Genomic DNA, 11,139 nt, shown 5'->3' on the forward strand with positions numbered 1-11,139 from the left:
CCCGTTCTGCCTGCGGAGCTTTCAGGAGTGGTGGCACGGACAGCTCCAGCCTTTAGAAAGTTTCTTCCGGTCACTGCTGGCCCGCCCACAGCCCTGCGCCACGGGGATGAGGCTCCCCCGGCCCTCTGCTGTCCTTCTTTACCACCTCGCCCCCTTCTCTGTGGCAGGAAGAAGAGCAGTGCCCCCAACCCTACGGTTCCCCCCTGCTCAACCTGCCCTCCAGGACCCTAGGCACACCCGGCCTTCGGATGGAAGCGGGCCAAGACGCAGGCCACGAAGAAGGGAAGGTGGTGAGTGAGGCCGCCCCGAGGCTGGGGCCTGGGCCGTGGCAGGGGCTCAGAGCACAGTGGGGACCCCTTTGCCGCCCACAGGCTGGTGGGCGTATTTCTGGGGTCCGCATTCCTGGCCCAGCGGGACAGGGATCCAGAAGCACAGCCTTGTCTAGGCTTTTCCAGTCCCCAGAGTCCCAGCGTTCAGGAGCGTAGGCGCTGGGCAGAAATCCTCACCCCAGCCCAGACCGAGGAGTCCGCGTGCCACTCAGACTCGGCACACGGGCCTCACGTGACCCAGAGGGGCCCTGCTCTCCGGGAGGTCCCCTAGATATGTTGAGACCAGGTTAAGAAGAATAGTTGCCACTGCACACGACGTGCTCTAACAGGTACGTGGGCCCGTGCGGAAGCGGAGGGAGCTGGAATGGCAGAGGCAGCTTCCTGCGCTGACGGCCCGGGGATTCGCGGAGACAGATACAGGAAGACGTGCAGGTGGCAGAAACAGCCCTGCAGTCTGACAAGAGAGGGGACTGGGTGAGTTAGCTGAGGCCACCTGGGCCAAGAAGTCTGAAGCAGAAGCGGAAGCCAGATTTGAGAAGAATTCCTGGAGAGTCAGTGTAACTCGGTGAGGGCACGGGCAGGAAATGCCAGGAGGATGAATCGAGCTTCCAGCGTATGGATTTGAGGTCGCCTGTGAAACACATGCTGGGGATGTCCACAGTCCTGCCACTCGGGAACTGTGTGGGCAGCGCCACCATGGGGTTTACGAGCCTCGACACTGACCATTCTTTGTTGTGTGGCACTGTCCTGTGCCATATAGTCACTTAGCAGCATCCCTATCACCAGTTGTCACAACCAAAAATGTTTCCAGATATTGCCAAATGTCCTCGGGGTAGGGGCGACACGACACCCCTGGTCGAGAACTCCTGCTCTGGCGTGTAAGCAGAGGCTAGGACCATGGGTGAGACTGCCCAGGGATGTGCAGGTTTAAGCAAGGGCTAGGTGGAGGTCTAGCGACCGCCATCAGGGGAGAGGACCTGGAGCAGGGAATAAGGCTGTGGCCACCTGGACAGGAGAACGCGCGAGCTCTGCCTTGGGCTGCGGGCAGCACCGGAAAGGGTTTGGTGACTGGTGCTCAAGAGAGGGGTGCGGTAGAGAGACCAGGCTGCAGTGGGTTGCGAGGGGAGGGAAGGAAGCAGAGACAAGGGCAGCGTTGAAGAAGCCTGGCCATGAAGCGACGTCGGGAAGCAGGGCAGCTGGGGGAACGGTGGAAGGAGGAGCATGAGGCCCTGCGCTGGGAAACTCAGGGCCTGGCCCTGATCGTGGCCACTTTTCTCCCCTGACTCTGCTCTCGGGGCTGCTCACTAGGTAAGTGAAAGTGTGTGACAGGCTGAGCGGACCATCCAGCAGGCCCTCCTGAACCTGAGCTGATGGAACCTTGTTAATAACTCGGGCGTGGTGGGGAAGGAGGCAGCTCAGGATGTGAGACGAGGCATCTGCCTTAAAGTCCCCTAGGAGTGAGTGACGAAAGGAGTGAAGCTAAACGTGAGCCTGGAACCCCAGTCCCAGCTCTGAACCGACTCAACGCTTGTGAAAACCTGAGTCTACGCAGAGGGGAATAAATCGCTGATAAGGCCCCTTGGGGCCTGGGAGCGTCTCGTGCTTGGCCTCTCTGAGCCTATATCGTCATCTGTCTGGATGTTTAAAGGATTCTTCTGATGCTTCCCTAGCTCAGAGATATGCCTGATTCTGACACTGAGATTCAAATCTAAGATTCACTGTGGGTGGGAGCGGGGATCGGAGAAGGGCAGAAGGACAGACGTGAGGATTAGGGCTACACAGAATGGCCAAGGCACACGCTCCCAGAACAGGAGGACCCAGTACTAAGTTCTCTGCCCTTCCCCATTTTATAGGTGAAGAAATTGGGCTGATAGAGAGGTTCCAGGCCCAGACAACATGGTTAGGATGTTAAGCCACGTCTCTAACTCCCAATGACCAGCAGGGCAGCTACTTTAAGATGACCGTGTGGGCAGCAGGTGGGTATAGCTCTCATAGCTCTTCACTACAGGTAGCACACCTGGACTCTTGGGGCCTGAACCCTGGGTTCAAGGCCACCTTGGATACACACCTGTCAAGTACTGAACCTTTCCAAGTCCTTTTGCTTACCTGCGCAAAGGGCTCGGTGCCTGTCTCCTAGGGGTCACTCAACTCCTTACTGCTGAACTCTGGGCTCTTCACGCTCCAGCTGCCAGAACACCCTGTGAGTTAAGGGATGTTATTCTCAGATTTCCAGGTAAAGTTGAAAGGCTTGCCTGTGATCACAAGAGCTGGGATTTCAACTTCTACCAGGTCCCACCACGTCCAGGGCCCAAGAACAAGCAAGCCTGGCTTGGCTCCCCCTCATGCCCACAGAGGCCAGCCTGGGCGTGAGGCTGCAGGTGGCAGCAGCGGGCCTGGCCAGCCCTCTTCCCCTGTCCTAGCATGGTTGTAACTCCAGGCGAAGGGGCGCAGGGAAAAGGTAGGCCCCAAGTTACAAAATGAAGTAAAACAGCCAGCGCCTTTGTCCACACAGCTCTTGGCTTACCTGGACGGGGGCAGCAGCAGGCCCTGGGCCTCTGTCCTCATTCTTCGAGGTGGCTGAGGTGGGCTTGGGCTTGGGCTCCAAAGTGTGAGGATTAAGAGTGCGATGAGTGACAAGCACCCGGTCACTTCTGAGTTTCAGGATTCAGCACCCATAACTCACTACTCGCTGTGCTGGGTTCAAGTTTGAGGTCGTGCAAACTTTTTGCATCTCATTGGAAAGGCCTGTAAACAGGAATTAGGCCTCGGCCCCTCATCCCTGTGCCACATGTACTGAGCCAGAGCACCGTAAGTGCCAAAAAAGTGGTCGTGCACTTGACCCTTTCACCGCAGTCGGAACCTTCATTTAACCAGAGAAGGTCCCGCACAGAACAGTTCAGCCCGTCGCTGCTTAAGACAGAAGCTTTTATTTTTATTCATCCAAATGGGAAAAATGCAACATATCGGGGCATTACAGACAAACTGCAGCAGCCAGACAAGAGGGTCAGTCTATGGCAGAGTCCAGCGGTCAGCGCGAAGGCCCCTCAGTGTGGGCGCTGCCTGTGGGAGTCGGGGTGGCAGAGAATCCCTTTGGGTGAAGGCCAGGCATCTCTGGGCGAGGCACTGGTGACAGTCCACACATGCAGGCTGCTGCTTCAACCACGCCGAAGGTTTAAAGTTCAGAGTCCTACATGTATCCTTGCCCCGAAGGGAAGAACAGTCCATGGTAGTCACGGTTGCCAATGTTTTTAACATAATACACAACAAAGTTATTGCGAAGGACTTTGCACTGCAAATTGTACTATTTACATTTGCGTACTCAGAAAACACAGTAAGTAGATACAGATAGATATTTTAAATAGATTTCTAAAAACTACCTTGGCCATCACCAGACCAGAGTGAGAGTAAGCTACAGCCAGGAGTCCAGTGTAGTATGCGTAACCGTGCAGTAGGGACCTACGCTCGGTCTCCTCCGGGCCACCTTACTCATCAAACAGACCGGGCTTCAGGTCTAGACTGGCTGCCTCCTCCCCAGACAAAGCATTCTGCTCGGAGTGGGTGAGAAGCAAATCTTACAGGCCCCTCCCCAGGAATACCATGCAGCAGGGGGAGGACGCGTGGGCCTAAAGCTGGCCTTGGGCCAGCCCTCCCTGCCAAGAGCACCGTCAGCCTCACTGTCCTGGAGGTGCCCTTGCCCGGATTAAGGCTACCTCCTCAAGATGTAGCTGGGCCCCAATAGCCACTTAAAGAGACCAAGGGTGTAGGCTACCAGATGGGGCCCTGGTAAAAGGCCTGAGTTCAAACAAAGATGCTTTGGGGGAACACAGGATAAAAACTGCTAAGGGCAGAAGTCTTCCCCAAGGAAGGTGGCTCACGACCCCGTAGAAGACAGGGCAGAGAATTTCCACCTCGGCCAACCGTTCGTTTCGCCGCCTCAAGGCCCTGGAAAGGAAGTCCGTCTGGAGGTTGGAGACAGTTCACAAGACAGCCAGAGCCACCCCTGATCAGAGGTTAAGGCCCCTGCATAGAGGCCTTGAGGATGCCTGCAATTTGGTTCCCCAGCTGAGTTTCTGAAAAGGCGGCTAAGCCACCTCCCACATATCCATAGCAGGGCCCACCACTGAGAAATGACCCCAATTAAGTGAGGGAACCAGCGGTGTGCAGTGTGAACCCCTTCTGACTGCATCAAGCTGGTACATGAGCTACCACCATGGTCGGGGTAAGAGATGTGTTTAATGGCATGTCAGGTGACAAATTTGGGGAACCTAAATTCCAAATCACACCTCACGTATGGGCCATGACCACAACCCCTCAGGGGTCAGGGCCACAGGATGGAAGAGTCGACGAGATGATCTACTGAAGAGTGACACAAACGCGTCAAGGAAGGAAGCATAGGTGGATCGATGTCTTGCTGCTGACCCACCAAAACGCCTTGCGCCCGAGGTGTTTGTGAACAGTGCACAGCCTGAGAGAGGGGAGAGCTCAAGCCACCCGGAAGAGGGAGAAAGATGCTGGACGCCCAGAGGGCAACTAAGTTACACGTGGAGAAGGGGCTTCTTCCAGTCATCTTCACTGTCTAAAACTCCCAGCCCTCTCCTTAATTCACTTCCGTGAACAACAAAAGGACTTTCTGACCATCATCCATTTCCATAAGCAGAAAAATGAGACAGATGGCATCGAGCCTATGACCAAGGGCCATGGCAAAGGCCTCAGGCTCCAGAGGTGACTATGGTGCCTAACAAGAGCCTCCCAGTGAGACCAAGCTCACCCTCTGTCCTTCCTCCTGTGAGCACAGAAATGCCTCTGGAAAAGACAAGGAGCGCCCCTTCCTAGAACCGAGAAGTTGCCCACTTACTGTAAGATCCTGAGAGCCCCCTCCATGCCCCCAAAAGACGAGACCGGGCAGCAAAATACAAGAGGCACATCCCCAACAAGCAGCAGCCAGACAAGCCCAACGACAGTAGCCAAGGTGCCTTAGAAGCACAGCTTCACGGATGACTTCCTGCCGTACCCTCACCTGATTCTCAGCGATGACAACGTAACCACTCAGAGCAGGCCGTGTCCAGTTCCCTAACTTTTCAGTAGTTTCCTACCCAGGCTCCCTACTACCCTCCCCAGGTCCACCTCCTGACTCAGTCCCCAGAGGACTCGAGTGTACAGGCCCCACAGGAGCTGGTTCACAGGACAGAGCTGCCAGAGCCGTGTCAGGAGAGCCCTGCGTGGAGCTGTCACCTCCCCAGCTGTGGGGCCTTGGGCGAGTGCCTTCCATTCCTGAGCTGTGTGTGATCCTCACCTGCTCCCACGGGCTTGGGGGTGGGGGATTCAATAAAATGGTACCTGTGCCGGATCTCTAGTCCCTGCTGGTCCTTTCATGGCAGCTCCTGTCACCACGCATGAAGCACTCGCCCCCTCCCAACTCCCGTTCACGGTAAAGGACACTTGCCAGCTTGTGGTGGCGCCTTACTGATGCTCCGTAAAGAGTGTAGCTCCCTTCTCCTACCCAGAAACCTCTTTGAGGGAAAGAACTTAGAGAATAGAAAACACTATATACATTTATGGTTTTTTCCTGCCACCCCAACTATACACTGAGCACCGTGGGGCAAGCAGCATGTCTGATTCAGCTCAGTGTTCCCTGCACCAGCGGAAGGCCTGGCCCAAGGCTGTTGGTGATGCGCCCAAGCTGCATCTGCTTCAACCTGTAGCACAGGCACCTTGCCTCGACAGTTCGTAGGACCCTTGAGGGTACAGACCATCGCTCTGCTCGTCTGAAGGCCTGCCCTGTGTGCTGGCCGCAGACAGGAAGTGAATCTGCTCCACAAAGCTTTCCTGCCACGTGACTCAATTCTGAAGCGAGGATAGGCTTCCCCCTCACATTTTTTACTCTCACACACCAAGGACCCAAGCCAAAGTTAGAATTTGAGGCAGAATGTTTAGTTTTTCTTGCTCTTTTAAATGGTCTTCAGGGTAGCAAGAGAGAAGAGGCCTGAAGGTGGAAGATGTCATCAAACTGCATGTCGGAAAGGTACGGCCCTCATGGGCCCACTAGAGCCAGTGGCCAGAAGAACCGTGTCTCTCCGGGCCTCTCTTTCCCAACAATAACCAAACTCTCGGCCAAAAAGTCCAGACTAAACTGAAAGATTCCATTCGTAAGCACACGCCTGGTCCTCCACAGCCTTCCGCTGGCTCCCCTGCTCCACCCGCCGTCTCCCAGAGCTCCTCCCTCCGAGGCGCTCCGGCCACCTCAGCCCTTCTCCTCTGGGCCCGTCGCCTTGGACTTCCTGAGCCCTGTGCTGTCGTCTGTCTTCAGCCACCCGCTCTCCCATCAGTGCCCACCTCTCAAAACCCGAGGCCCTCGGGCCGGCTCGCCCTCTGCCCTCAGTGCCCCACACCGCTGTGCAGGCAGCTTTGCGGGGAGGAGGACGGAAGCCAAAGGGTGCGTGATCGCTGCAGTCTCAGGCGGGGGTCGGCATAAGATGGCCCAGCACCCGTTTCTGTAAGGACTGGCTGGGCCCCGGCCGTGGTCGTCCACTCACACACCAGCTGCTCTCCCCCCACCACGGCAGAGCTGCGTAGCCGTGACAGCGACTGGTCCACGAGGCCGGAAAGGTTCCTCTGTGGCCCCAAGTTTGGTGACACCATGTCTAAGGCAATGTTCCCATATATTTCCACATTGTGACATGCAAAAAAGAGGTGATATCCCTATGGCCCAGTGGGGTAAACAGACAAGGCCACTTGTAGTTAGAGACACCTGGCCTGGTTACCTCTGGTTACCCCCAGAGGCTGACAGGATCAGTGTCTCAGTGCACCTGTTGTGACCTTTCATGCCTCCGACCTAAAGATTCAAAAAAACTACAGTGGCCTCTTTAGCCCTAGTTCCCAACCAAGCTACAAAACTGCTGATGTGCAGAAACCCACCCTGAATTCTCCTTGGGTGCCCCTGCCCGCCTGGCCAGGATGAACCCACACACACACAACTGAGGCTCAGAGCAAATCGTCCAGCAACCGTGCAAGCTCACACTTCCCCTGGCTCAATGGTCTACAGATGCTGAATCAAATGAGCTCCAGCCCTTGTCCAGGTAAAAAAACAAAAACTCACTTTTTTAAAAAGCAGAAGGCCTCTGTATGAACCAACACCTAGTACCTGTCACTCCCTTTTGACTGGCGAGCCCAGCAGAGCAGAAACTCGGGGGCAAGGGTTAGATGCTGACCAGCCAGCCTGTAAACCTGTTCCCAAAAGAAACGCTTCCCACAGAGCCTAAGAAAGGGGCCCCAGCTCCTCCCACCCCCCCAAGAGAGTTGGACCCACCAAACCCCCATTTCCTACCCCAATGGAGATGGTCCTCACTACACTGCAGCTCCTCTCCCCCTCCCCCTCCCCCTCCCGCCCTCTCAGCTCTTGCTCCTGGCCTTCTCCATCTTGGTCTCAGGCACCACTGTCCTCTCCGTCACCAACTCAGCAGTGGCACAGGAGAAATTCTTGGGCAGGCCTCTCCTCCCTTGGCCATGGTTCCTCGGCCCCAGGCTGGGTGCAGTCAAGCCCTCCTTCCCCCTCGGTCCAGGAGAGAAGCCTGGCCTGTGATGCCTTTCCTGCCTCCGTCTCCGCTGCCATTCTCAGTCATCCTCTCTCGTCCCTCATCCGCTTCCTGCCTCTAATCCTCCCCCATCCAGCTGTCCAAACTGACCCCCCCAGAATTCTCTCGCCATTTCAGAAGATGGCTGCCACTGGAGGACACAGACCCCAGAGACCCTCACAGAGTGGTCCGTCCCCCGTTCACAGGGACCTTCGTGCTGCCCTTTCTGTGCACACCGTGCCCCCTGCTGGAAACCTCTCCACTTCGCAGGGCACATTCCTGCCCCGCTCAGATGCCACGAAGCCCGCACCAGGATCGGAGCCCTCCGACCCTCGTAGGTTCCTCCGCGCTGGGCACAGCTCTGCTCCTGTGCCAGTCTCCTACAAGCCTGGCTCCCGGGTGGCGTGGGACACCTGCCAGAGTTTCTCCCAGCCACAAAATGGCTCTGAGTCTGTCCAAGCCTTGAGTGCCCTCCCCACATCCGGTGCGCTCCATCTGGGTCAGGGGTTTCACCTTCTCAGTTGTCTAAGCTGAAAATCTTGACATTTTCTCTAACTGTTCCTGCTCCCCCAACGCTGGGCTTGGTAAATAGTAGGTGACATTGAATGTTTCCCAATAAATCCATGTGCCCAGGAGGGGAGTAGTGATCTTGGCAGTGTCACCAGTCACATCCCATAGGAGAACATTCACTGCACCAGCCAAACAACTGGCTTCTTGCTTAAACACTGCGGTGACATGGTGCACACTGCTCGCCACCCCTGCTCCCATGGCAGCCCATTCTACCATCATGGGAGACATATTTTAGCTCAAATTGCCCAATGGCCTTCTCCTGTTTTCACCCTTCCAGAGCCACATAAAACAAGTAAATTTAACCCGTAAGATAGCTGATGGAAGGATCCATGTTCTCCCCAGGTCGCCCGCCCCTTCACCAGCCTCAACTGATCTCATGAAGTGCGCTCAGCCTTCCTGAGTTCCTTGGTGCCACCGTGCAGAGGTGTTTCACCTCCCGGATGACATCCACCATATTTTCCTTCGTGAAGCCTCCACAGGCATGAACAACTTCTGAGACTATCTACATGACAGAAGGGCCCAACGAGATGCCAGCATCAGAGCGCCTGAGAAAACGTGTCACTGTGAGGACAGCCGCTTTGGTTAGAGCATACAGTGAAAGCCCAGACAGGAGCAGATGACAGCCAACAACCAAAACTCGGAAGCTGCGGAACACAATGCACGCTTCCCACTTCCTGCAGCGCATCCCCTCCCGACGCCGTCCAACCTTGGTGTCTCCAATGGCAATTACTGGTTTGCACTTCATTACAGGGTTCAGTTACAGTACAGAAAGGCGGTCTGTGGAAACTGTGGGACTGGCACACACAAAAAACACACAAGAAACAGGCTGCTCGGCCCAAGGCTGACCCGTCAGTCACTGTCCAGGAGTTCTTCCAAAAGAATCAGAGAGAATGAGCCTTATGTCTAGATTCTTTTCCCCATGGCCATCGGGGAGACGAGAGGTGCGCTGGTTTTTACTTGTTTTCTTTCAAACCAAGGAAGGTAAGTGGAACACATCATAGCGAGGAAACCTGGCAAGGTTTTAGGAAACAGGAGAGGCAGCGGTCCAGACTGGTGATACAAACCGCAGCATTAAGCACCGCGCCAAGAGAATGGGTGGGCCCGGCCACTCGCTAGCTGTATAATTTGGGGCAAGTTATTCTGTCTAAGCCTCCATTTCCTCATATCTAAAAGGAAAAAATTTCTAGATTTCACATTTGTGGTAGAGTTCAAATCTCATCACGAAGAAAGGGCTTCTGTTAACTCTACAAACGGTAGAAATGTTATTTCTTCCACGTGGTTAAAAACTCACTAATTAGGAGCCACGGCATTTGCCACAAACAAGCCAGGTGGTTTGGAGCAGTTTCTGGGCTTCAGTTTCCCTGTGTGGTGGGAATAACAATGTACGTACCGCTCCTCCTGCAGATTGGACGGCTCGAGCAGGTGATGGCATGGTGCCTGGCAGAGGGCTTTGCTAAGGGTCGCCTTCGACAATGCCAGGTGCTCGGTCTCCCTCACACACCGGCCATGGCTCTAGATCTCGCACAGCATGGGTTCAAAAGAGGGTTTCTTCCTCTTGTTCCCCTCCAGGATTTTGGCAGGTGGCTCAGATAAAAAGGCCAATTGCCAAGGAAGATGATGACGACTTGGGGTGAGGGAGGACTATCCTTCCCCACAGAGGATGCTGTATCCACTCCCACAGCTACCAGCCCCTCCGCAGAGACCCAGCGGCATTCATTAGCGAAGGAGCTGGGCCGGCTCAGCACAGCGACGTGCACACATAATTCAGAGACCTAAAGCCACCAAGCACAGCCAACCTAGGGCGAGGCCGTCTAACCCCCGGCTGAGCCTCCCCGAAGCCCAGTCAAGGGGAAAGTCCTGGCAATCGGAACAGGCCGCTGCCGTCCGCCCTCCCTCACCTCCACTAGTGCTGGCTCGGGGACAGCGCCTCCTCCGTATGCACCGCTGGGCTGCCGCCCCTCCATGTCCCTCTCCCTTTCACCCAGTGAGACAAGGCCTCACCAGCCTTCCTTCAGAGTCTACCTCAAATCTTTTACAACATCCCCATCACCAACCTGAGGTCAGACGGAGTACACTCAGAAAGCATTAGCTACATGAAAACATACCTCAATTTCTCACTAATCTTCAAACAGAAAAACAAGCTCCAAATACAAAAGCTTCCTCTGTTTATACAACCACACCTTAGTCTTCCATTCTATCTTGCTAGTTTGTTAAACAATCTTTTTTAATTGGTCTGAAAGAAAATAGCCCTATTTTAAGCCAGTATATTTGGTCGGAAACGACCTTAAGACAGAGAACCTAGATTACAACACGGGAATCTAGGCCCGGCTTGTAAGCCTGTAAGGCCCCTGGCTGGTTGTTCAGGCCCTTATGGCTTCATGCGTCTCGTCTCTCTGCCAGCATACGTCCTTCCCGTCACTAAGGTGCCCCTCACCTTCATTCCCAGACTTCTGTTCCATACCATGGTATAGCAGAAAGAGGCTCTGGCACTGAACCGAGCTGGGTTTCATTCTTGACTCCAGCACTTAGCTCTGCACTTCATTTTTTTCTTTTGTAAAATAGGGATAATATCACCTCCAGGAGGTTGTTTGCAAATTAATAGGGCTGTGCAAGTGCCCGGCACACACGAGATACCAATTTTAGCATCTTTCTTTCCTTTCCTCCATTCC

The sequence above is a fragment of the Pteropus alecto genome, unplaced genomic scaffold, assembly GCF_000325575.1.
Source record: "Pteropus alecto unplaced genomic scaffold, ASM32557v1 scaffold67, whole genome shotgun sequence".
NCBI classification, from domain to species: Eukaryota; Metazoa; Chordata; class Mammalia; order Chiroptera; family Pteropodidae; genus Pteropus; species Pteropus alecto.